Source organism: Thalassophryne amazonica, chromosome 5 (genome assembly GCF_902500255.1).
Source record: "Thalassophryne amazonica chromosome 5, fThaAma1.1, whole genome shotgun sequence".
Taxonomy (NCBI): domain Eukaryota; kingdom Metazoa; phylum Chordata; class Actinopteri; order Batrachoidiformes; family Batrachoididae; genus Thalassophryne; species Thalassophryne amazonica.
The window spans coordinates 111511932-111534050 of NC_047107.1; the positions used below are offsets into that span (position 1 = coordinate 111511932).

The window sequence follows — 22119 nt, forward strand, 5'->3', positions numbered from 1 at the left end:
AGGGGTGAGGTGTGATGGGGTTTGATCCGGGAAACATGAAATACTGGATGGATCCGCAGTGAGGCCGGGAGCTGGAGCCTCACTGCGGCGGGATTGATGACTTTAAGGATCTTGAAGGGTCCGATGTAGCGTTCCTGGAGTTTTGGGGAGTCCACTTGCAAAGGGATGTCCTTGGTGGACAACCACACTTCCTGCCCAGGACGATACGTAGGGGCCGGGGCCCGCCGCCGGTCTGCATGGTTCTTCGCCCTCGTCCGGGCCTTCAACAAAGCAGAACGGGCGGCACGCCACACCCGACGGCACTTCCGTAGGAGGGCCTGGACCGAGGGCACACCGACCTCCCCCTCAACCACCGGAAACAACGGGGGTTGATACCCCAAACACACCTCAAAGGGGGAGAGGCCGGTGGCGGACGACACTTGACTGTTGTGCGCGTACTCGATCCAGGCCAGGTGGGTACTCCAGGCCGTCGGGTGCGCGGCTGTTACACAGCGCAAGGTTTGCTCCATCTCCTGGTTTGCCCGCTTTGCTTGTCCGTTGGTCTGGGGGTGGTACCCGGACGAGAGACTGACCGTGGCCCCCAGTTCCCGGCAAAAGCTCCTCCAAACATGCGAGGAGAACTGGGGACCGCGATCGGAGACGATGTCTGATGGTATCCCATGCAGACGGACGACGTGGTGGACTAGGAGGTCCGCTGTCTCCTGGGCCGTTGGGAGCTTCGGGAGGGCCACGAAGTGGGCCGCCTTGGAGAATCGGTCCACTATCGTGAGGACGACGGTGTTTCCCTGGGACGGCGGGAGACCCGTGACAAAATCCAGGCCGATGTGGGACCAGGGGCGATGAGGCACGGGCAGCGGCTGTAGCAATCCCGGTGTCTTACGGTGATCCGCCTTGCCCCTGGCACAGGTGGTACAGGCCTGGATGTAACCCCGGACGTCGGCCTCCAGGGACGCCCACCAGAAGCACTGCCGGACGACTGCCACGGTTCTTCGCACCCCAGGGTGACAGGAGAGCTTAGAACCGTGACAGAAGTCCAGAACTGCACCCCTGGCTTCTGGTGGGACGTAGAGTTTGTTCTTCGGTCCGGTTCCGGGTTCCGGGTCTCGTGTCAGGGCCTCCCGGACGGTCTTCTCCACGTCCCAGGTGAGGGCGGCCACGATAGCGGACTCCGGGATGATGGGTTCCGGGGGATCCGACGGCTCAGTTTTGACCTCATCTTCGTGTACCCGGGACAAGGCATCCGATCTTTGGTTTTTGGTCCCGGGACGGTAGGTGATCCGGAAGTCAAAACGGCCGAAGACCAGTGACCAGCGGGCTTGCCTGGGGTTCAGTCGCTTGGCGGTCCTGATATACTCCAGGTTCCGGTGGTCAGTGAAAACCGTGAATGGCACGGACGTTCCCTCCAACAGATGTCTCCACTCCTCAAGAGCCTCTTTCACCGCAAGGAGCTCTCGATTGCCGACGTCATAGTTCCGTTCGGCTGGGGTCAACCTGCGGGAAAAATAGGCACACGGGTGAAGGACCTTATCGGTCTTCCCGCTCTGGGACAGCACGGCTCCTATCCCTGAGTCCGAGGCATCCACTTCAACCACTAACTGGCGACTAGGATCGGGCTGCACCAGAACGGGTGCAGACGAGAAGCGCCGTTTCAACTCCTTAAACGCGGCATCGCACCGATCCGACCAGGTGAAGGGAACTTTTGGTGAGGTCAGGGCTGTCAGGGGGCTAACTACCTGACTGTAGCCCTTAATGAACCTCCTGTAGAAATTAGCAAAGCCTAGGAACTGTTGCAACTTCCTACGGCTTGTTGGTTGGGGCCAGTCTCTCACCGCCGCAACCTTGGCCGGATCAGGAGCGACGGAGTTGGAGGAGATGATGAACCCCAGGAAGGACAAAGAAGTGCGGTGGAACTCACACTTCTCGCCCTTCACAAACAGCCGGTTCTCTAACAACCGCTGCAGGACCTGACGTACATGCCGGACATGAGTCTCAGGATCCGGAGAAAAGATGAGTATATCGTCTAGGTATACGAAGACGAACCGGTGCAGGAAGTCCCGCAATACGTCGTTAACCAAGGCTTGGAACGTGGCGGGGGCGTTTGTGAGGCCGAACGGCATGACCAGGTACTCAAAGTGACCTAAGGGGGTGTTGAATGCCGTCTTCCACTCGTCTCCCTTCCGGATCCGAACCAGATGATACGCGTTTCTAAGATCAAGCTTGGTAAAAATCTTGGCTCCATGCAGGGGCGTGAACACCGAATCCAACAGGGGTAACGGGTATCGGTTGCGAACCGTGATTTCGTTCAGCCCCCTATAATCGATGCATGGACGAAGTCCGCCATCTTTTTTACCCACGAAAAAGAAACCTGCGCCCATCGGGGAGGTGGAATTTCGGATCAACCCGGCAGCTAACGAGTCCCGGATGTAGGTCTCCATTGATTCGCGCTCAGGCCGTGAGAGGTTGTACAGTCTACTGGACGGGAACCCACTGCCTGGAACCAAATCGATGGCACAATCGTACGGACGGTGGGGGGGGAGTGTGAGCGCCAGATCCTTGCTGAACACGTCGACAAGGTCGTGGTACTCTACCGGCACCGTCCCCAGATTGGGCGGGACTCTGACCTCCTCCTTAGCTTGGGAGCCGGGAGGAACCGAGGAACCTAGACACACCCGATGGCAGGTCTCGCTCCACTGAACCACTACCCCGGACGGCCAATCAATCCGGGGGTTGTGCTTCAACATCCAGGTAAAGCCTAAAACCACACGGGAAGTGGCCTGAGTCACAAAAAACTCGATCACCTCCCGGTGGTTTCCTGACACCACCAGCGTTACAGGTGGTGTCTTATGTGTGATCGGAGGGAGCAGGGAGCCATCTAGTGCTCGAACCTGCACAGGCGAGGTAAGTGCCACCAGAGGGAGCCCTATCTCCCTGGCCCATCTGCAGTCCAACAGATTCCCCTCAGAGCCCGTGTCCACCAGTGCTGGGGCCTTCAGGGTTAAATCCTCATACAGGATCGTGACTGGGAGTCGTGTAGCAATGTGGGTGTGTCCCACGTGAATGTCTCGACCCACCCCTAGCCCAGTCTCTAGGGGCGGGCGTTGGTGTTGTAACCGCTCGGGGCAGTCTCTCACATGGTGCTCTAGTGCACCACAAACAAAACAAGCTCCATGGGCCCGTCTCCTCTGTGCAGCTGGTGCCCTAAATGTTGCCCTACTCGTGTCCATAGCTTCGTCAGTAGGGGGAGCTGTGGCCCCACGGAGCGCAGGGGCCGTGGAGCGTGGGGAAGGCGGAGCGCGGTCGGAACCGGAAGGGAGAGGGACGGCGCGTGCCCGGCCACGCCCTTCGTCTCGTTCCCGCCGACGTTCTTCTAACCGGTTGTCCAACCGTATGACAAAATCGATAAGCCCGTCTAAATCCCGCGGTTCGTCCTTAGCCACCAGGTGCTCCTTGAGAACCAAAGACAGTCCGTTTACAAAGGCGGCGCGGAGGGCAGCGTTATTCCAGCCGGATCTCGCAGCCGCGATGCGGAAGTCGACTGCATAAACAGCTGCGCTCCGGCGCCCCTGTCTCATTGACAGTAGCACGGTTGAAGTGGTTTCTCCTCTATTAGGGTGATCGAACACGGTTCTGAGCCCCCTCACAAACCCATCGTATGTCAGAAGGAGCCGTGAATTCTGCTCCCAGAGCGCTGTAGCCCAAGCGCGTGCCTCACTGCGAAGCAGCTTTATGACATAAGCTACTTTACTAGCATCGGTCACGTACATAACGGGACGCTGTGCGAAGACGAGCGAACACTGCATCAGAAAATCCACGCACGTCTCCACACAGCCTCCGTACGGCTCTGGAGGGCTTATGTATGCTTCCGGGGAAGGAGGGAGAGGTCGTTGAACAACCAGTGGAACGTCAACGTTACGCACAGGATCTACGGGAGGGAGAGCCGCAGCGGCGCCCGGGGGGCGCGCTGCCACCTGCGCGGCGAGAGCCTCCACCCTGCGGTTCAGGAGGACGTTCTGCTCGGTCATGCAATCCAACCGAGTCGTGAAAGCGGTGAGGATCCGCTGCAACTCACCGATTACCCCTCCCGCGGACGCCTGTGCGTCCTGTTCTTCCATTGGCCGTTCAACAGCCGGTTGACGCCCCTCGGGATCCATGACGCTGGCCGAGATATCCTGTTGTGAAAGTGTAGGAACACGGACCCACAACAGGGGGCGCAAATGAACGGACAATGGAGAAGGTAAATAACAAGTTTTACTGTTGTGAAACGAGCACAACCAATACAACAATCAACAATTTGGGATTAAGCCGAATTCTGCTGGTGTCGTGTGGGCAGGCTCGAAGGTAGGAGACGTCCGTCCGAGTCGAACCGGAACCACCCAGATCTCCTCTGCCACCGAACCCTGGAAATACTGGAACCGCCAAGTCCCGAAGTCCCAGGTGGCCACTGCCTCCGCTCGTCGGATCCGGTACTGCTGGCAAGAGAGAGCAACAAACACACAGGTGTGGATGCGGCTGCACCCAGTAACACGGAGAGGGAAGAAGCCGCCTCCATCTCTCGTCACGTTAAAACAGGAAGGTGAGTACTTATCCAAGCAATTGGCTTTCGGTAGTCAGCTGTCCTGAAAGGTTTAACACGTATTATCAAATATACAGAATATGCTGCAGAGTAGTTTACCTCTATCTCAAGGCGATATCTCGGCACTGAGGTGGAGACGCCGTCCTGCTGATATACCTCCGTGCTGAGTGGAACAGCTGTGTCCAGTGATGGGTGACAGCTGTCACCCTGGCTGCTCTCGTGAGGCGGCAGCGCCCTCTGGTGCCTGGAGCCCACACTCCAGGCAGGGCGCCCTCTGGTGGTGGTGGGCCAGCAGTACCTCCTCTTCAGCGGCCCACACAACACTATTGGCACAGCAGCTCCACCAAGACTTTTTTTTTTTACCAGCTACCACTGATCCAACTGTGATGCAACATTACTATTCTGTTGTGTGGGCCGCTGAAGAGGAGGTACTGCTGGCCCACCACCACTAGAGGGCGCCCTGCCTGGAGTGCGGGCTCCAGGCACCGGAGGGCGCTGCCGCCTTACAGGAGCAGCCAGGATGACAGCTGTCACCCATCACTGGAGACAGCTGATCCCAATCAACAAGGAGGTATATCAGCAGGACGGCATCTCCACCAAATTTGCCGAGATATCGCCTTACCAAAGAGGTAACAATCTCCGCCTACACATACGTGTGACTATAATTGTATTCTTGTTGATTATTTGTAGGACAGCTGACTACCGGACAGCATTTGGATAAGTACTCACCTTCCTATACTTCTTGATTGTTGTTGACGAAAGGTGGAGGTGGACTCTCCACCCTCCGTGTTGCTGGGTGCAGCCGCACCCACACCTGACTGTTTCTGTTTCTTGCCAGCAGTACCGGATCCGACGAGCGGAGGCAGTGGCCACCTGGGAATTCGGGACTTGGCGGCTCCAGTATTCCCGGGGTTCGGTGGCAGAGGAAATCGGGTTGGTTCCGGTTCGACTTGGACAGACGTCTCCTATCGTCGAGCCTGCCCACACGACACCGTTGTAATTGAACTCAGTTTCAATATTGTAATCGGTTGTATTTGTTGTGCCTGTTTCACAACAGTAAAAACAGTGTTATTTGACTCCTCTATTGTCCGTTCATTTGCGCCCCCTGTTGTGGGTCCGTGTTCCTACACTTTCACAACATATTCATTCATTCATTTATTCATTTTCTGTACCTGCTTACTCCCATCAAGGGTCACGGGAGGGCTGGAGCCTATCCCAGCAGTCCTGGACAGGGCGCCAATCTATTGCAGGGCCACATATAGACAGACAAACACATTCAAACATTGATATCGGTAATAAAAATAACAAATGCCCATAAAAAAAAAAGTCAGAACAGAGAACAGCCTTTTGGAGTCAACGCTGTGACTTCCAGGTCTCCTAACAGCTTCATACTAAGATGACTCAGAAATGGCAAGTTGAAAACTTCTAAACACTGGGTTCACATGTTAAAATAGAAGTACTATGAGTGAAGTGCCACGCAGCGGCTCGAAGCTTGCTCATAGTACAGGGAGTCCCAAACAGGAAGTTCCAGATTTTGAGACCACAGTGAAACAGGAAATGTCAAATGTCAAACACTTCCTGGATCGACAGTTCCTGGATTGACAGAGGATATCCCATGGAATCTCACAGGAACTCATTGGCAAGTTCACACTTTTTTTTTTTTTTGCCAGCTTGCACTCGGCCGAGACGGATGCACTTTTCTCTTCTCCCTCCCTCCTTATCTTTCCTGCTTCTGTGGCGTGTTGTCTGTGAGGCTGCAGCTTTGCTCTTCTGGAAAACGACAAAAATGGATCTGTTAAAGTGGTCTCTGAACGCAATTGACACTATTTTTTCTACAAGACAGTCGGGGGGCGGAGGACCCGACCTGTCCTGCCAGGACGCATGTGATGGGTTACGTGATGGACTCGTGGAGGAGATGGCAGGTCATGTGCCTTTACATGCTTTCTGTGGAGGACGTCGAAGATGTGTACATATTCGGCTTGGTGGTGACCGGCTTTCTGCTGTGAAGCGGGCACACTGCTGGTTTACCGGAAAATCAAGAAAGTGGAAGCAGCTTTGATTGGTCCTTCCAGGCTGCCCTACATGATTGATTCGATTGGGAAGGCAGTGGCTGCGAAGTCGGCGGGGGTTAACCGCGCGTTGGGAAACATCTCGAATAGAATCGCAGCCCTGGAAACCCACTCTGACCATCTGTGAAGACCACATTCTACATTCAGATGCATTGAGAGCCACTCTGTTCTCAGAACTGTGGAATCTTTCAGGCGTCTGCTAATCTGGTTTGGCTTCCCCAAACACAGCTGCACTTCAAGGTTGCTGTGATAAAACCTCCTCAGAAGATCAACACTTAAGCCTCGCTCCCTGGTCTTCCCCCCTCCCCTCAGCTTCTCCAGCTCTGACGTTGACTGTGTTCAGGACTGCTCAGGACTGTGCTGATGTGGATTTTTTCCTCATTGCTGCTGTGTAATGCAGCGGCTATGAGGGTTTTTTTTTTCTCCTTTTCACTCGTGTTTTGCTTTTCATATATATGTTTATGTACCGGGCCGACCTATGTGTTGTGTGTTGCGTGTGTGTTGTTTGTTATGGGTCGGTGTTGGTTTGCTCAGCCCTGCTGTTGACCAAGGCAGGGATGTACATCTGGAGCTAGTCCCTGGGCGCCTAATGGCGACTTCTGCTCCTACTGGCAATTAGGATGGGTTAAATGCAGTAGACACATTTCATTGTGCAGGGAACATGGTCTTCTGTGCATATGACAATAAAATTCCTTTGAATCCTTGAAACAGGAAGTGCCAAAATTTTGACTCCACAGTGAAACAGGAAATGTCAGATGTTGAACACTTCTTGGCATGGGTGGAGCTAGAGCAGAGGCCAGTGTTGCACTGGACTCCCCTGAAATCTGTTTGGACACAGATAATTGACATGTCACGGCACCGCACGTCTGGTTGAAAAGAGCTGCATTTTGAAATCAGTGAGTCACATTGACTGTTAGGTTCTGCCTGTCCAGTAGTTGCTGCTGTGTAAAACAAAAAGTTCTAATCCACCTTAGTAGAAGAAGAAGAGTGTTTGCCTCAGATTTGAATTGAACATGTCGTTTGAACCATGGACTAATAATGACACCAAAGTTATATTGGTGAGTAAACAACTGTACGGTCCTTCGCACCCCTGGGTGACAGGAGAGCTTAGAACCGTGACAGAAGTCTAGGACTGCGGCCCTGGCCTCTGGTGGGACGTATAGTTTGTTCTTTGGTCCGTTTCCGGGGTCCGGGACACGGGTCAGGGCCTCCCGGACGGTCTTCTCCACGTCCCAGGTGAGGGCGGCCACGATAGCGGACTCCGGGATGATGGGATCCGGGGGATCCGACGGTTCCGTTTTGACCTCATCTTCGTGCACCCGGGACAATGCATCCGATCTCTGGTTCTTGGTCCCGGGGCGGTAGGTAATCCGGAAGTCAAAACGGCCAAAGAACAATGACCAGCGGGCTTGCCTGGGGTTCAGACGCTTAGCGGTCCTGATGTACTCCAGGTTCCGATGGTCAGTGAAAACCGTGAATGGCACGGCTGTTCCCCTCCAACAGATGTCTCCACTCTTCGAGGGCCTCTTTCACAGCAAGGAGTTCCCGATTGCCGACGTCATAGTTCCGTTCAGCGGGGGTCAACCTGCGGGAAAAATAGGCACACGGGTGAAGGACCTTATCGGTCTTCCCGCTCTGGGAGAGCACCGCTCCTATCCCTGAGTCCGAGGCATCCACTTCAACCACTAACTGGCGGCTAGGATCGGGCTGCACCAGAACTGGTGCAGACGAGAAGCGCCGTTTCAACTCCTTGAACGCGGCCTCGCACCGGTCCGACCAGGTGAAGGGAACTTTTGGAGAGGTCAGGGCTGTCAGGGGGCTAACTACCTGACTGTAGCCCTTGATGAACCTCCTGTAGAAATTAGCAAAGCCGAGGAACTGTTGCAGCTTCCTACGGCTTGTGGGTTGGGGCCAGTCTCTCACCGCCGCAACCTTGGCCGGGTCCGGGGCGACGGAGTTAGAGGAGATGATAAACCCCAGGAAGGACAAAGAAGTGCGGTGGAACTCACACTTCTCGCCCTTCACAAACAGACGGTTCTCCAACAACCGCTGTAGGACCTGACGTACATGCTTGACATGGGTCTCAGGATCCGGAGAAAAGATGAGTATATCGTCTAGATATACGAAGACGAACCGGTGCAGGAAGTCCCGCAAGACATCGTTTACCAACGCTTGGAAGGTCGCGGGAGCATTAGTGAGACCGAACGGCATGACCAGGTACTCAAAATGACCTAAGGGGGTGTTAAATGCCGTCTTCCATTCGTCTCCCTTCCGAATCCGAACCAAATGGTACGCGTTCCTAAGATCCAGCTTGGTGAAGATTCTGGCTCCATGCAAGGGGGTGAACACTGAATCCAACAAGGGCAACGGGTATCGGTTGCGAACCGTGATCTCATTCAACCCCCTGTAATCAATGCATGGACGAAGTCCGCCATCTTTTTTACCCACAAAAAAGAAACCAGCGCCCATCGGTGAGGTGGAATTCCGGATCAACCCGGCGGCTAATGAGTCCCGGATATAGGTCTCCATTGATTCGCGTTCCGGCCGTGAGAGGTTGTACAGCCTACTGGACGGGAACTCACTGCCTGGAACCAAATCAATGGCACAATCGTACGGGCGGTGGGGAGGAAGCGTGAGAGCCAGATCCTTGCTGAACACGTCCGCAAGGTCATGGTACTCCGCTGGCACCGCCTTCAGATTGGGCGGGACTCGGACCTCCTCCTTAGCTTGGGAGCCGGGAGGAACCGAGGAACCGAGACACTCCCGATGGCAGGTTTCGCTCCACTGAACCACCACCCCGGACGGCCAATCAATCCGGGGATTGTGCTTAAGCATCCATGGAAATCCTAAAACCACACGGGAGGTGGCCTGAGTCACGAAGAACTCGATCACCTCCCGGTGGTTGCCTGACACCACCAGAGTTACTGGAGGTGTCTTGTGTGTGATTGGTGGGAGTAGGGAGCCATCTAGTGCTCGAACCTGCACAGGCGAGGTAAGAGCCACCAGGGGGAGCCCTATCTCCCTGGCCCATCTACTGTCTAGCAGATTCCCCTCAGAGCCCGTGTCCACCAGTGCTGGGGCCTTCAGGGTTGAATCCTCAAACAGGATCGTGACTGGGAGTCGTGTAGCAATGTGGGTATGTCCCACGTGAATGTTTTGGCCCACCCCTGGCCCAGTCTCTAAGGGCGGGCGTTTGGCGTTTGACCGCTCGGGGCAGTCTCTCACATGGTGCTCTATTGAACCACAAACAAGACACGCTCCGTGGGTCCATCTCCTTTGTGCATCTGGTGCCCTAAATGTTGCCCTACTCGTGTCCCTAGCTTCGTCAGTAGGGGGAGCTGTGACCCCACGGAGCGCAGGAACAGAGGAGCGTGGGGAGGGCGGAGCTCGATCGGACCCGGAAGGGAGAGGGACGACGCGTGCCTGGCCACGCCCTTCGCCTCGTTCCCGGCGGCGTTCTTCTAACCGGTTGTCAAGCCGTATGACCAGATCAATGAGCCCATCTAAATCCCGCGGTTCGTCTTTAGCCACCAGGTGCTCTTTTAGGACCAGAGACAATCCATTTACAAAGGCAGCGCGGAGGGCAGTGCTATTCCAGCCGGATCTCGCTGCCGCGATGCGGAAGGCGACTGCATAGGCAGCTGCGCTCCGACGTCCCTGTCGTATGGACAGTAATGCGGTTGAAGCGGACTCTCCTCTGTTGGGATGATCGAACACCGTTCTGAGCTCCCGTACAAACCCGGCGTATGACTGAAGGAGCCGTGAGTTCTGCTCCCAGAGCGCTGTAGCCCAAGCGCGTGCCTCCCCGCGAAGCAGATTTATCACATAAGCTACCCTGCTAGCATCAGCTGCGTACATCACGGGACGCTGAGCGAAGACGAGCGAACATTGCATAAGGAAGTCCGCGCACGTCTCCACACAGCCGTCGTACGGTTCTGGAGGGCTTATGTATGCTTCTGGGGACGGAGGAAGGGACCGTTGAACGACCAGTGGAACGTTACTTTCACGCGCAGGGTCCTCGGGAGGGAGAGCCGCAGCGGCGCCCGGAGGGCGCGCCTCCACTTGTGCGGCGAGAGCCTCTACCCTGCGGTTTAGGAGAACGTGTTGCTCGGTCATTAAATCGATCCGAGAGGTGAAAGCGGTGAGGATCCGCTGCAACTCACCGATTACCCCTCCCGAAGCCTCCGCCGCGCCTTGGTCTTCCATTGGCCGTTCAACAGCCGGTTGACGCCCCTCGGGGTCCATGACGCTGGCCGAGATATCCTGTTGTGAAAGTGTAGGTACACGGACCCACAACAGGGGGCGCAATGAACGGACAATGGAGAAAGGTGAATAACAAGTTTTACTGTTGTGAAAAGAGCACAACCAATACAACAATTAATAATCTGGAGTTTGAAGCCGAAATCTGCTGGTGTCGTGTGGGCAGGCTCGAAGGTAGGAGGCGTCCGTCCTAGTCGAACCGGAACCACCCAGATTTCCTCTGCCACCGAACCCCAGAAGTACTGGAACCGCCAAGTCCCGAATTCCCAGGTGGCCACTGCCTCCGCTCGTCGGATCCGGTACTGCTGGCGGGAAAGAGCACAAACACACAGGTATGGGTGCGACAGCACCCAGTAGACAGAGAGGGGAGAAGCCGCCTCCACCTCTTGTTACAATGAAGCAGGAAAGGTGAGTACTTATCCAAGCAAGTAGCTTTTTGTAGTCAGCTGTCCTGAAAAGGTTTACCAAGGTTTATCAGAGTCTTCAATATGAGCTTGCAGAGAAGGTTACCTTAATCTCAAGGCGATATCTCGGCACTGAGGTGGAGACGCTGTCCTGCTGATATACCTCCGTCCTGAGTGCAGTCAGCTGTGTCCAGTAATGGGTGACAGCTGTCACCCTGGCAGCCTTCGTCGGCGGCAGCGCCCTCTGGTGCCTGGAGCCCGCACTCCAGGCAGGGCGCCCTCTGGTGGTGGTGGGCCAGCAGTACCTCCTCTTCAGCGGCCCACACAACATATTCTTTATATTTTTTGTATTTCTTGCCTTTGAAATGGCATAAACAAATTAAAATGTGTGAAATACCAAGTGTTCCAATACTTTTGGAGGGCACTGTATCCTAATCTTATGATGAGTACAAAATCAGTTTGGTATTATTACTGTTTTGTTTAAGAATGTATAATTTTCACTGTTGCTGCACTTTGTGTGCAATCATAGTCATATCGTATACCACATACGATATGACTATGATTGAGATACGATAATTTGGCAATATTATACAGACAGCTGTGGGTGGGTCCCTGCTCTACCTGACCACCACTGCAGTGGGCACTCTGTCTCACCGTTGGTGGGCTCTGCTCTGTACAAGCACAGAGCCCTGGTACCACACTTCATCATCTGAATCAGAGTCTGAAGACACTAAAGAGAGAGGGAGATTCTTCTTTGGTGGCTCCTGTGTGGAGTCTGGAGCATCTCTCTTAGATTGTACCTGCAGCAGGGCCTCAAGGCTGGTCCAAACCTCTTCTTGCTCTACCCTTAGTAGACACTTTAAATCCTTAAAGTGTGGGTCCAGAACAGTAGCCATCTTGGGCCATTCATGGTTGAGTGTAGCTATGCGCTGGGCTAAGTCCTTCACAAAGGCAGTCTTGCGTTTCACCATGTAGGCTGTGTCCTCATCCGAGACCTCCATGGTGTGACACAGGCAGCAGAGAGCAGGTACTGTAAAACCAGTGAACATGAGACATACGTCTCACCTCCGAGGAGCTCAGTCGCAAATCTGCAGTGGACACAGACAGTTGAGGAAAGTGATTATTATTATTCTACTAACTAACTGTCAACTACAAAGCGTGTCAAAGGAACAGTAACAATAAATCTCATTCATGAAATAGTTTTTTTTACCTGCATGGTTCAAGGATGGGCACTAGTTTTTGCAATTTCACCAGCTCTGCTGCAGTCAACATGACTAGCTTGTGCTTCTGTTGGCCTAAAGCTGCATTTGCAGCCTCTTGGTTCTTCAGGAGATGAGAGATCATGTCCAGTGTTGAATTCCACCTTGTGGTTACATCCTGTATGAGTGGCTCTTTTTCTTGCCCAAGTCTTATTTGCTCCGGGTGTAGTTCTGCTGTATTGACAGGGCTGCATTTAAACTGACGCACTATCTTGTGGCATTTGGCCAAAGCATCAGTAAACCCACTGTCAGCAAGGGTAACAGTGATGGTCCTTTGCAGTATGTGAGCAATGCAAGCCATATGTTGGAATGGGAGGTGTCTTGCTGCAGCCATCATGATTCGTGCACTCTCTGTTCCAATTGTGGTGAACTTCTGTTGAATTTCCCAGGCCTCTGCCACAGAGATAAACTGCTCAGCGCAGTTTTCTGCATAGTGTCTGGTGTTTGTCTTCTGCACAGTCAGAGCAAAAGATTGAAGATGCCATTCCCCGTCTGTGACATCAGCAAAGTGACACCGATGTAATTACAGTTGCTGATGGAGGTCCAGTAATCCCCAATCAGAGCTACAAATTTGACTTTCTGCAGTGCATCCAGGTTTTCTTGATTTTCTGTGTCATAAAGCTACTGGATTGTACTCGAAATAGTCTTTCTGCATGGCATCTGAAAAGTTGGATCAGACGTCGCTATCAGTAGCACATTTTTAAAACCCTTCTACCACTGAAAGTAGTCTACAGTCCAGAGCAGTCCATTCTGCAAGCGAATTTGTGAGTTTGTCAGACATCGACTTAATAATTTTGGCTCTGAATCCAGTCATTTGGTCCAGTGTGGCTGCCGACAACTCCGGCGGTTTTTGTGCTCACTGCAACATGCTTTGCATTCAGGTGGTACTGTAAGCTTGACGTGCTTCAGTGGTATGCAAATTCTTTTTTGCACAAGTTGCACAAAACCACGCTCTTGTCAAGGCTTCAATTAGGCAGTTTTTAAAAATGAAACTTGCCCTCCATCAGTCCAAGCAGTGCACTCTCAACTAATTCCTCCATATTTGTTGTTTTTAGTGTAGCTCTGATGAATCTTGTGCATCAGTGTGATCGGCAGACCATGAAATCGGACACTGACAAATGTTCTGCCTTGTCTAGATGCAAACTGCAATTAAATACATAAATGTTTTTAACGCGTTATTTTTGTTGTAATTAATTAATTGTAATTAACGTGTTAATTACAGTCCCACCCCTAAGGGCTCCTTAGGGGCCCCTTATCCCACTGTGACAGTTTCATGCATGAGTGTGCACCAAACCGTCACAGCAGAACACAGTGTGAGCAGCTGGAGCATGTGTAACCACATCAAACAGCTGCTGTGAAAAAAAAATACCTGCAGAAAATCTGCAATTTACAAAAGCTCTGATTGCCAGCCAGAAACTTTACCACTGCTCTACCATCGCAGTCCTATAAAAGGTGTGGAAAAATGTCTGAAATCAACAAGGAGATAGACATATTTAAAAAATAAACAAAACCACACACCATAAAAACCACACTGCATTTTATTGAATCCCTTTCATCGAGCAGACAATAAAGTATGAACCGTCTGTTCCTCTGTAGATGACCCATGGTCACAGATGTACAGTCATGTAATGACATAAATGATGCAGTGCGCTCTTGTCATGTCCACATCTGCTGGCCCGGTGTGTCTAGCTGGCCCCACACACCTGTCCGGCCCAACACGCATGTCCTGTGGACATCATGCCACAGGACAGACACCACCTCATGTGGAACAAAGCTCTCGTGGGTGACATGACATTCAGATCCCTGCGTGTTATGATCTGATGGTCCATTTCACCTGGGGCAGCCTGTCAATGTGCGCGCGGTGTGCTCGCTTGCTGCAGCCCGTCGAAACAGCTATATATGTTTTAATATATGTCCATGTGAGAACAGCAAGCAGACACACGTGCGTCACAGTGGACAGTTGTAAGTTCATGTCTGTCCAAACACTGTTCGTGTTCTGCAGCTGGGACATTCAGAAGCAGAGATCTCAACAGCTGCGGCCCCCTGTCCATTCAGCGCACACACCAATGGGTCACTCTCTCTTATGTGATCATTTCTTGTTAGTTATTTTTACTCTATTTAGTTACTCCCACCCTCCCCCTCGCCACAACACATCCGCCACATGTGTTGCGGATGGGGGTGGGGAACACACGCATGATTCACATGCACGTCACATGTGTTGCGGGGGGAGCTGACAGTCTGGCACACCACATGTGCGTTGCTGTTTTGCAATGCCACACTCGTGGGGACACTTACAACCCCAATTCCAATGAAGTTGGGATGTTGTGTAAAATGTAAATTAAAAACAAAATACGGCGATTTGCAAATCCTCTTCAACCTATATTCATTTGAATACACCACAAAGACAAGGTATTTAATATTCAAACTGATAAACTTTATTGTTTTTGTGCAGTAGTTGCTCAGACACTCAGCTTCGCCTCATTGAATGGTATGTTCCAGTTTTCACCTCATGAAATATTCATACCATTGAATTCATAAACATTCATTATTTGTATAATGTGTGTGTGTGTGTGTGTGTGTGTGTGTGTGTGTGTGTGTGTGTGTGTGTGTGTGTGTGTGTGTGTGTGTGTGTGTATTTTTGCTTTTTGGCCATTTTTAAGAGAATTTGAATGACAACACAAAAACTTTTTTTTCACTCATGTTTAGTGGTTGGGTGAAGCCATTTATTGTCAAACAACTGTGTTTCCTCTTTTTAAATCAAAATGACAAGAGAACTACCCAAATGACCCTGATACAAAGTTTACATACCCTGTTCTTAATACTGTATATTGCCCCTTTAACATCAAAAGACAGCTTGGAGTCTTTTGTGGTAGCTGTGGACGAGGCTTTCTGATGGTAAAGCTGCCACTGAATATGTTTCGGGCTTTATTTACATTAATTACAAAGAAATACAAACAGTATGGCACTTTATGGTAAATCTGCATCAAGTAGACAGTTCTCAAAAACTGAGTGACTGTGCAAGAAGGAGCACAGTGAGGAAAGCCACCAAGACACCCACGAGAAGTTATGGGCTTATGTGGCTGTGATTGGAGAAATTGTGCACAGTGCAAGCTTTGTATTTTGCATCACTACTCTTAACTTCATAGTGGAGTAGAGCAGAGAAGGATTTTCTTTCATCAAAACAGATCAGATCCAGGCTTGCATCTCAGATGTACCTTCTGGCAGTTTGTAGCTAAACGTTCAGGTCTTCTTTTTAAGAAAATCCTCCTCTATACCACTTCATCATGAAGATGGATAACTGGTGATACAAAATGCAAAGCTTGCACTGTGCATAATTTGTCCAATCACAGCCACGTAAGCTTATAACTTCTTCTAGGTTGTCTGGGTGTTTTGGTGGCGTTCCTCACTCTTCTACTTCTTGCACAGTCACTCAGTTTTTGAGAAATGTCCACTCCATGCAGATTTACCATAGAGTGCCATACTGTTTGTATTTCTTTGTAATTGATGTAAATAAAGTCCGAAACATATTCAGTGGCAGCTTTACCATCAGAGAGCCTCGTCCACAACGACCACAAAAGACTCCAAGCTGTCACTGATGTTAAAGGGGGCAATACACAGTATTAAGAACAGGGGTATGTAAACGTTTGATCAGGTTCACTTGGGTAGTTCTCTTGTCATTTTGATTTAAAAAGTTTAAACACTGTTGTTTGACAATGAATGGCTTCACCCAACCACTAAGCATGAGTGAAAAAAAGTTTTTGTGTTGTTGTTCATATTCTCTTACAAATGGCCAAAAAGCAAAAATTCTGCCAGGGTATGTAAACTTTTGAGCACAAATATATATATATATATATATATATATATACGAGGTCTGTTAGAAAAGTATCTGACCAACCTTGAACCTTCGTGCACATGCGTGAATTTTTTCGCGCGTCGATTGCGTCAGTTGCTGGCAGCAGTTGTGCAAAGCTGCTGCCAACTCCAACACACTGCTTGAACATGCTTAAAGACTGTATTAAGCAAGAATAAATATACGTTCTGAGTCTGTCATACCAAGTTGTCCTTAACCAGCCAGCCAAATCTGAATGAACAAAAACATCAGCAAATAAATTAGGTATAAATTAGGTTTAAAAATCAGACTAAAATCATGATAAAATGACAAATATTCTGTATTTATTAAGACTGGAGGTGTGTCCGCTGACTGCACTGCAACCGTGCCCAGTTGTGTCAAAGGTGCTGCCCCTCTTAATGTGTTCAAAGAAAAAACTGAAAGGAAAAATAGTCGTGACTGTCTTGCTGCTCCTGCAAATTTGTGTTTCCTTAATTCATTATTACATGAGGCTTGGTTAAATTGGTGGCAGTGGTGGGATAATGAATCCAGATAAAAATACACAGAGCTTGGGCACAGTTCTGTGCCTTTGATGTCATTTAGCATCAGGCTTGCTAAGTGCTTCCGCCTTATAAAAAAAAAAAAAACGTGGGGTGGGGAGGGGGTGGAGGTGGAGGCAAATTAAGAAAGAAAAATGAGTCCACACTGACTTGGAGTGGCTGCACAGTATTAGAACTGCAGAAAGTCAGATGTCTGTTGCACTTTGGACATCCTCTCTTTGAGAGAGACAAATACAAGGTGCAGCGAGGTGCAGCAGGTGGAACCTCAGGAGGAGCTGCTCCTGCTGCAGGATTCTTTAGGGTTGTGGAATAGCCTGAAGCACCACTCACTTAAAGTGATGATAGTTGTTCTTCGCATAACTGTTGTGAGATTGCCCATGTACCTCTCTGTGAACATGGCCATGCTGTGGTTCTGTTACAACTAATATCAAAGACAGATTCTTGAGGAGCTTGCAGGTGTCCCCAGCAAATTGAGAAATAGCGTAACGTTTGTATATAGTATATACAGATGTTGTGCCATTGATGCTCTCTTATTTACTGATAAATCCTTATTTCTTTAGGGCAAGTAAAAATATTGAAGCTTGTACTACTGCACTCTGTCAGAGGAATGTGTGGATATTTGTGCAATCCTCTTTTTTTTTCTATGTGAAAAATCCACATTAGATTATCTCTCTGAGCCAAAATGCAGTCAGTTTAAAGACATAATTATTCTTGTCATGTTACAGTTTACTGTTATGGAACAGGCTTTTCATTCTTACAGTTACACACTGCTGCTATAAGAAGATGAATGATCCCAATCTCTCTTGCACACAGAGTACTTTTTGTGCTGTATTACATCAGTTCTGTCTCTCAGTGTCACAATCAATAACAGGATCAAATTTAATCTCTGCAGAAACGTTTTCATATTAGTTTTTTACATTCTTACAATCACCTACAATGTGAAATATCAAACTCCTTTGTTTTCCTGTGTTTTTTGCTTCACCCTGGCTTCTGCGGTACTAGAATGTTATTTAGTAGTATTGCATTTTCTCCAGAATTGAGATGAGGTGAACATCGAGATGAGGTGCGTCGCGCTACTGTGCATGCGCACATCGCTCTACCCCAGACTTGAAGACGTCACCCGTCGAGATGAGGTGCCTCGCGCAACTGCACATGTGGAGATTATGTAACTCGCTTGACGTGCAACTGCGCATGCGCTTTTTTGTTGTTGTTGTTTTTTCCTCTACCCACCACTGAGAAGAATTCACATAAGTTTTGTCTTTCCTTGAAAATACAGTAATAAGTGTCTTTTCAGTTTAAAAATGTAACGGTTTTCATGCACACATTGCCTTTAAACATTTTCTGTATTTTACATTAGGAGCATAAATGTGTGTATATGTATAGTTTGCCTGTCAAAATAAGCTAACTCCAGGTTAAAAATACTTATCTATAGTGAGTAGATTTTATACATTACTATGTTCCGATGAACAATTTGTACATTTACTTGCCCATCAAAATAAGCGAACTTTGTCAAATAATTTTTTCAGTGCACGCATGTGCAGTTACGCGAGGAACCTCATCTCGTTGACGCACCTCATCTCGACAGAACAGACACAGAGTAGATCCTAATTAATACTTGGCTGGGTGAATGCTTGGGAAGACCAGGGCAAGGTTCTCCCAATCAGTCCCCAACGGGGTACCGTGCAATACAAGTAACTGTGGCTGCCCTGTTCATTGCCTGTGCACTGTTGCTGCTACTTGGGACCCCCCACAATATGCACACAGATCTATATGTTTGGTACAGCCCCGTGACCGTGTCTGTTTGACGGCTGAAAGTAAATTTTGACGGATAATTTTCAGCAGCGACAAGGTTTGAAAGCACACTCTCATTGGACAGCACACAGCACAGCAACCAGTCAGAGTCTGTTTTAATCACAAAGATCATCAACAGTGCACATCTGTCTCCCCCGGTTTCATAAGCTCAGTGCTGATGCAGCAGTAACAGCGAGCGTCTGTTCTTACTCAGCATCACAGCCAGTGCTTCAGCAAACCAAGTTTAAATTCATATTTCACTCTCCTTTGCTTCAAAGACTAACACAGTCTGGTCGGTAAGAAAGCTACATCACATGCACTATGTATCAGAATCAGTCAGGTTTAGATTTGCAGATTCCACAAATGCAAGGTTACTAAAAAAATAAAAATAAAAAATACTGAATTAAATCACCCTGTGATCAATTCCGCTTGTTTATAAGCATTTTTGTCTCCATGATGAAGAGTTCTAGTATTATTATGTCATTTATCACATTATTGAACACCTCACACTTCACGCTTGCAACATGACTTGCACGTTGCTCTTGCTTTTTACTTATACCATTTCATTAAAGATCTTGGGGAGAACCCTACAGGGGCTGTGTGTGTATTTCTCCATGTACAACTGGAGTTGTTTCTGGAAGGACATCCTACATAAAACTTGTGCCAAATCCCAATGCGGATCTGGACTGGATCTGCTGTAGTGACCCAGAGAAACTGGAAGCGGCCAAAAGAACAACAGCATCATTATATCCAGAAATGAAGCAGTTCAGTCTGTGTGCAAGTGTGGTGGTTTAGGATCAGACACAGTTCTGGATGATTTCCCAGAGGACTCTGGGAGTTTGTGCTGAGATTGCCTTCCTGTACGGAGTCTTCACCACAGTTTTCGATGATATGTGTCACATTCCATTGGCCTGACCCATATCTTCACAGGGCAGTTTAGAGTCTGTGGCTGTCATTATTCCTCCCTGCAGTTAAGAGCTATTTTAGGTCAAGATCCTGTTTACTGGATAGCTGTATCTTTAAAAGTCACTATTTCCTGGTCCAGAGGAAGCGGATTGTGCTTGGTGGGGAGGGGGGTTTCATCACTGTTGAGATGGATGAAGATGTTTGAGGGTGTGTGTCTGTGTGTGTTTGGTTGATTAAAGTTTGGGTGAGGGGGGTTAGCAACCAGATTCTAGGCCTGCAGCTGGCTGCCTGAGTTGTGGGGGAGCTACAGTGAAAAGCAGCAGCGGCAGCAAAGCGGGGCTTAGCCAGACACCAAGGGGAGATAATCCATATTTCATCTGCTTCCTCCTCCTCATCCTCACAGCAGCCACCTGCAGAGCAACACAACACACATGCAGATCATGAATAGTGTATGATGCCGAAATAAAATTTGAGAAATGCTAACGCTTGAGTGAAAGAAGTGAGACACTTTCATATCTGACACCTCTGGGACCACTTCAGAGCTTGTGACTCTATTAGATGTTGAGATTCAAAGCTACCTCACCTACCAAAAACTTCCACCCCAGTCGGCTGATGCATCCTTCTCATGCAGCAGTATAGGGGACTCCTCTTCAGCAAAAAAAAGTAGTTTACGTGGATTCATAATAAATGCAGCTTTTCTAAAATTTAAAAAAAAAATCACTCACTGAATGTTTGTGATGAAAACCATATTTCATAGTGACTAAAGTGTAGCTTTAAATATGATCTTTATTTTGCTGCAGATGTTCTCTGCTAATTTTGCATGCAAAAAAAGCATGTACCAAAACCACATTTCACTTTCACATATCTGCCCAGATTTAAATATTCATGATCAGCTTGAAGCTTTGAAAGTGAGCTTAAAAGACTTTCTCATGCTCACTCAGTTTTCACACACACCCACACACACACACACACACACACATGCACACACACAGGAAACAGTTTATTTTTTCCAATTGTCTCTGCATTTTTATCCTCTACTCAATATTCATAGGAAATCAGGTAGACTTGTTTGATTAAGTTGCAAATGAGGTGTGTGTGTGTGTGTGTGTGTGTGTCTTTTTATGGAGCCATTAATCAGCATTAATCAGCCTCTGATTAAAAATTTTAACTGCAACACAGTGTCATCTGTAGCAAACCATTCCAGACCCTGTTCAGATCCAATTAGACTTTGTTTACCTCTTGTAGAAGCAGTCGAATAATTAGGTTAAGCTATGTGGCTGTTTCCTTCTCTTACTTTAGTTCACCACTTGTCATGAAAAATGCTCTCTGTGGAGACTCAGAATGCTTTTCCATGCCAGTACTGAGATGACAGTAAATTCAGAGTTTGTTGTGGCATGATTAGGAGGGTGTGATGTCTGTGTACTCTGACTGACCCACAGATTTCAGATTTGTGCCCGTGTTTAGCTCAGTCTGGCTGCAAACTGCTCAGACTGGGACTGTGAGTTTTTGTCCTTATCTACGTGATCTATTGCTATGCAGTTGTCTGTTAGAGCATTATCCATCTATCCATTTTCTATACCTGCTTACTCCAGTTAAGGGTCACAGGGGGGCTGGAGCCTATCCCAGCAGTCATGCGCACGTGCGCGCGCATACACACACTCACACATACGCAAATAAAGAAAGAGAAACAAACAAACGCCACAGTTGTTTTGGGAGTGTTTTACAGAGTTGAAAGGCCAACTAGAAAGTATTAAAAATCTTAGGCCTAAACTGAGTCGTAAGAGGGCTAAAAACCATGGGATGAAATAAATCAAGCTGGAAAATAAATTTCACTTCAAAACTTTTTCCCTCTTCTGCAAATAGTGCGCTGGCCTCATGCCTGCATGTCCTCACCTACTGCACACACAGATAAATACACTGGAACAAATAAAGCATGCATGACTCGAGGTAGTATTACATTTCTTTTCATCTAACTGCAGCAGCAATAATAAATAAAGTATCTGGATAAATCTATCAGGAGGCCTGATAGATTTATCCAGCTGCACAATAGCTCCTTTATGAGACACATCTACATCAAGCCTCACCTTATGTCATGACCTGTTGAAGGTTAACAGTAAATTGCAAAGGATTTCTCTTTTGACCAGTCGTCACAGGCCAGTCTTCTACCTCCACCGCCATCTGTGACACTCAAGAATTGCCCACAATATGAGCCCAATTCTTTATCAGATGGCTGTCACAAGTTGGTTAGAAATATCCCCAGAGGGGGTTTTAATCACGTTTGACTGATTGTTGTCAAATTGAGGACACTAAATATACCAGATGAAGAACATATTTGAGTTGTTGGCATTTGAGTAACAATTGTATTACTGTGCTATGTGCAGCAAAGTTGTTTTAGAGATGGACAGTATAAATGGTGTATACTAAATTATGCTGATATAAATTTGCCCTACAGAATGGACGTATACCTT

The 22119-nt window shown here is 49.0% G+C and overlaps 1 protein-coding gene across 13 annotated transcripts in view; it reads left to right on the forward strand.

Annotated features, from left to right (window-relative positions):
* The window catches only part of arvcfb (ARVCF delta catenin family member b), an 865966-nt gene that overhangs the window by 583427 nt on the left and 260420 nt on the right, over positions 1-22119 (forward strand). The gene's annotated exons all lie outside the window — the stretch shown is intronic.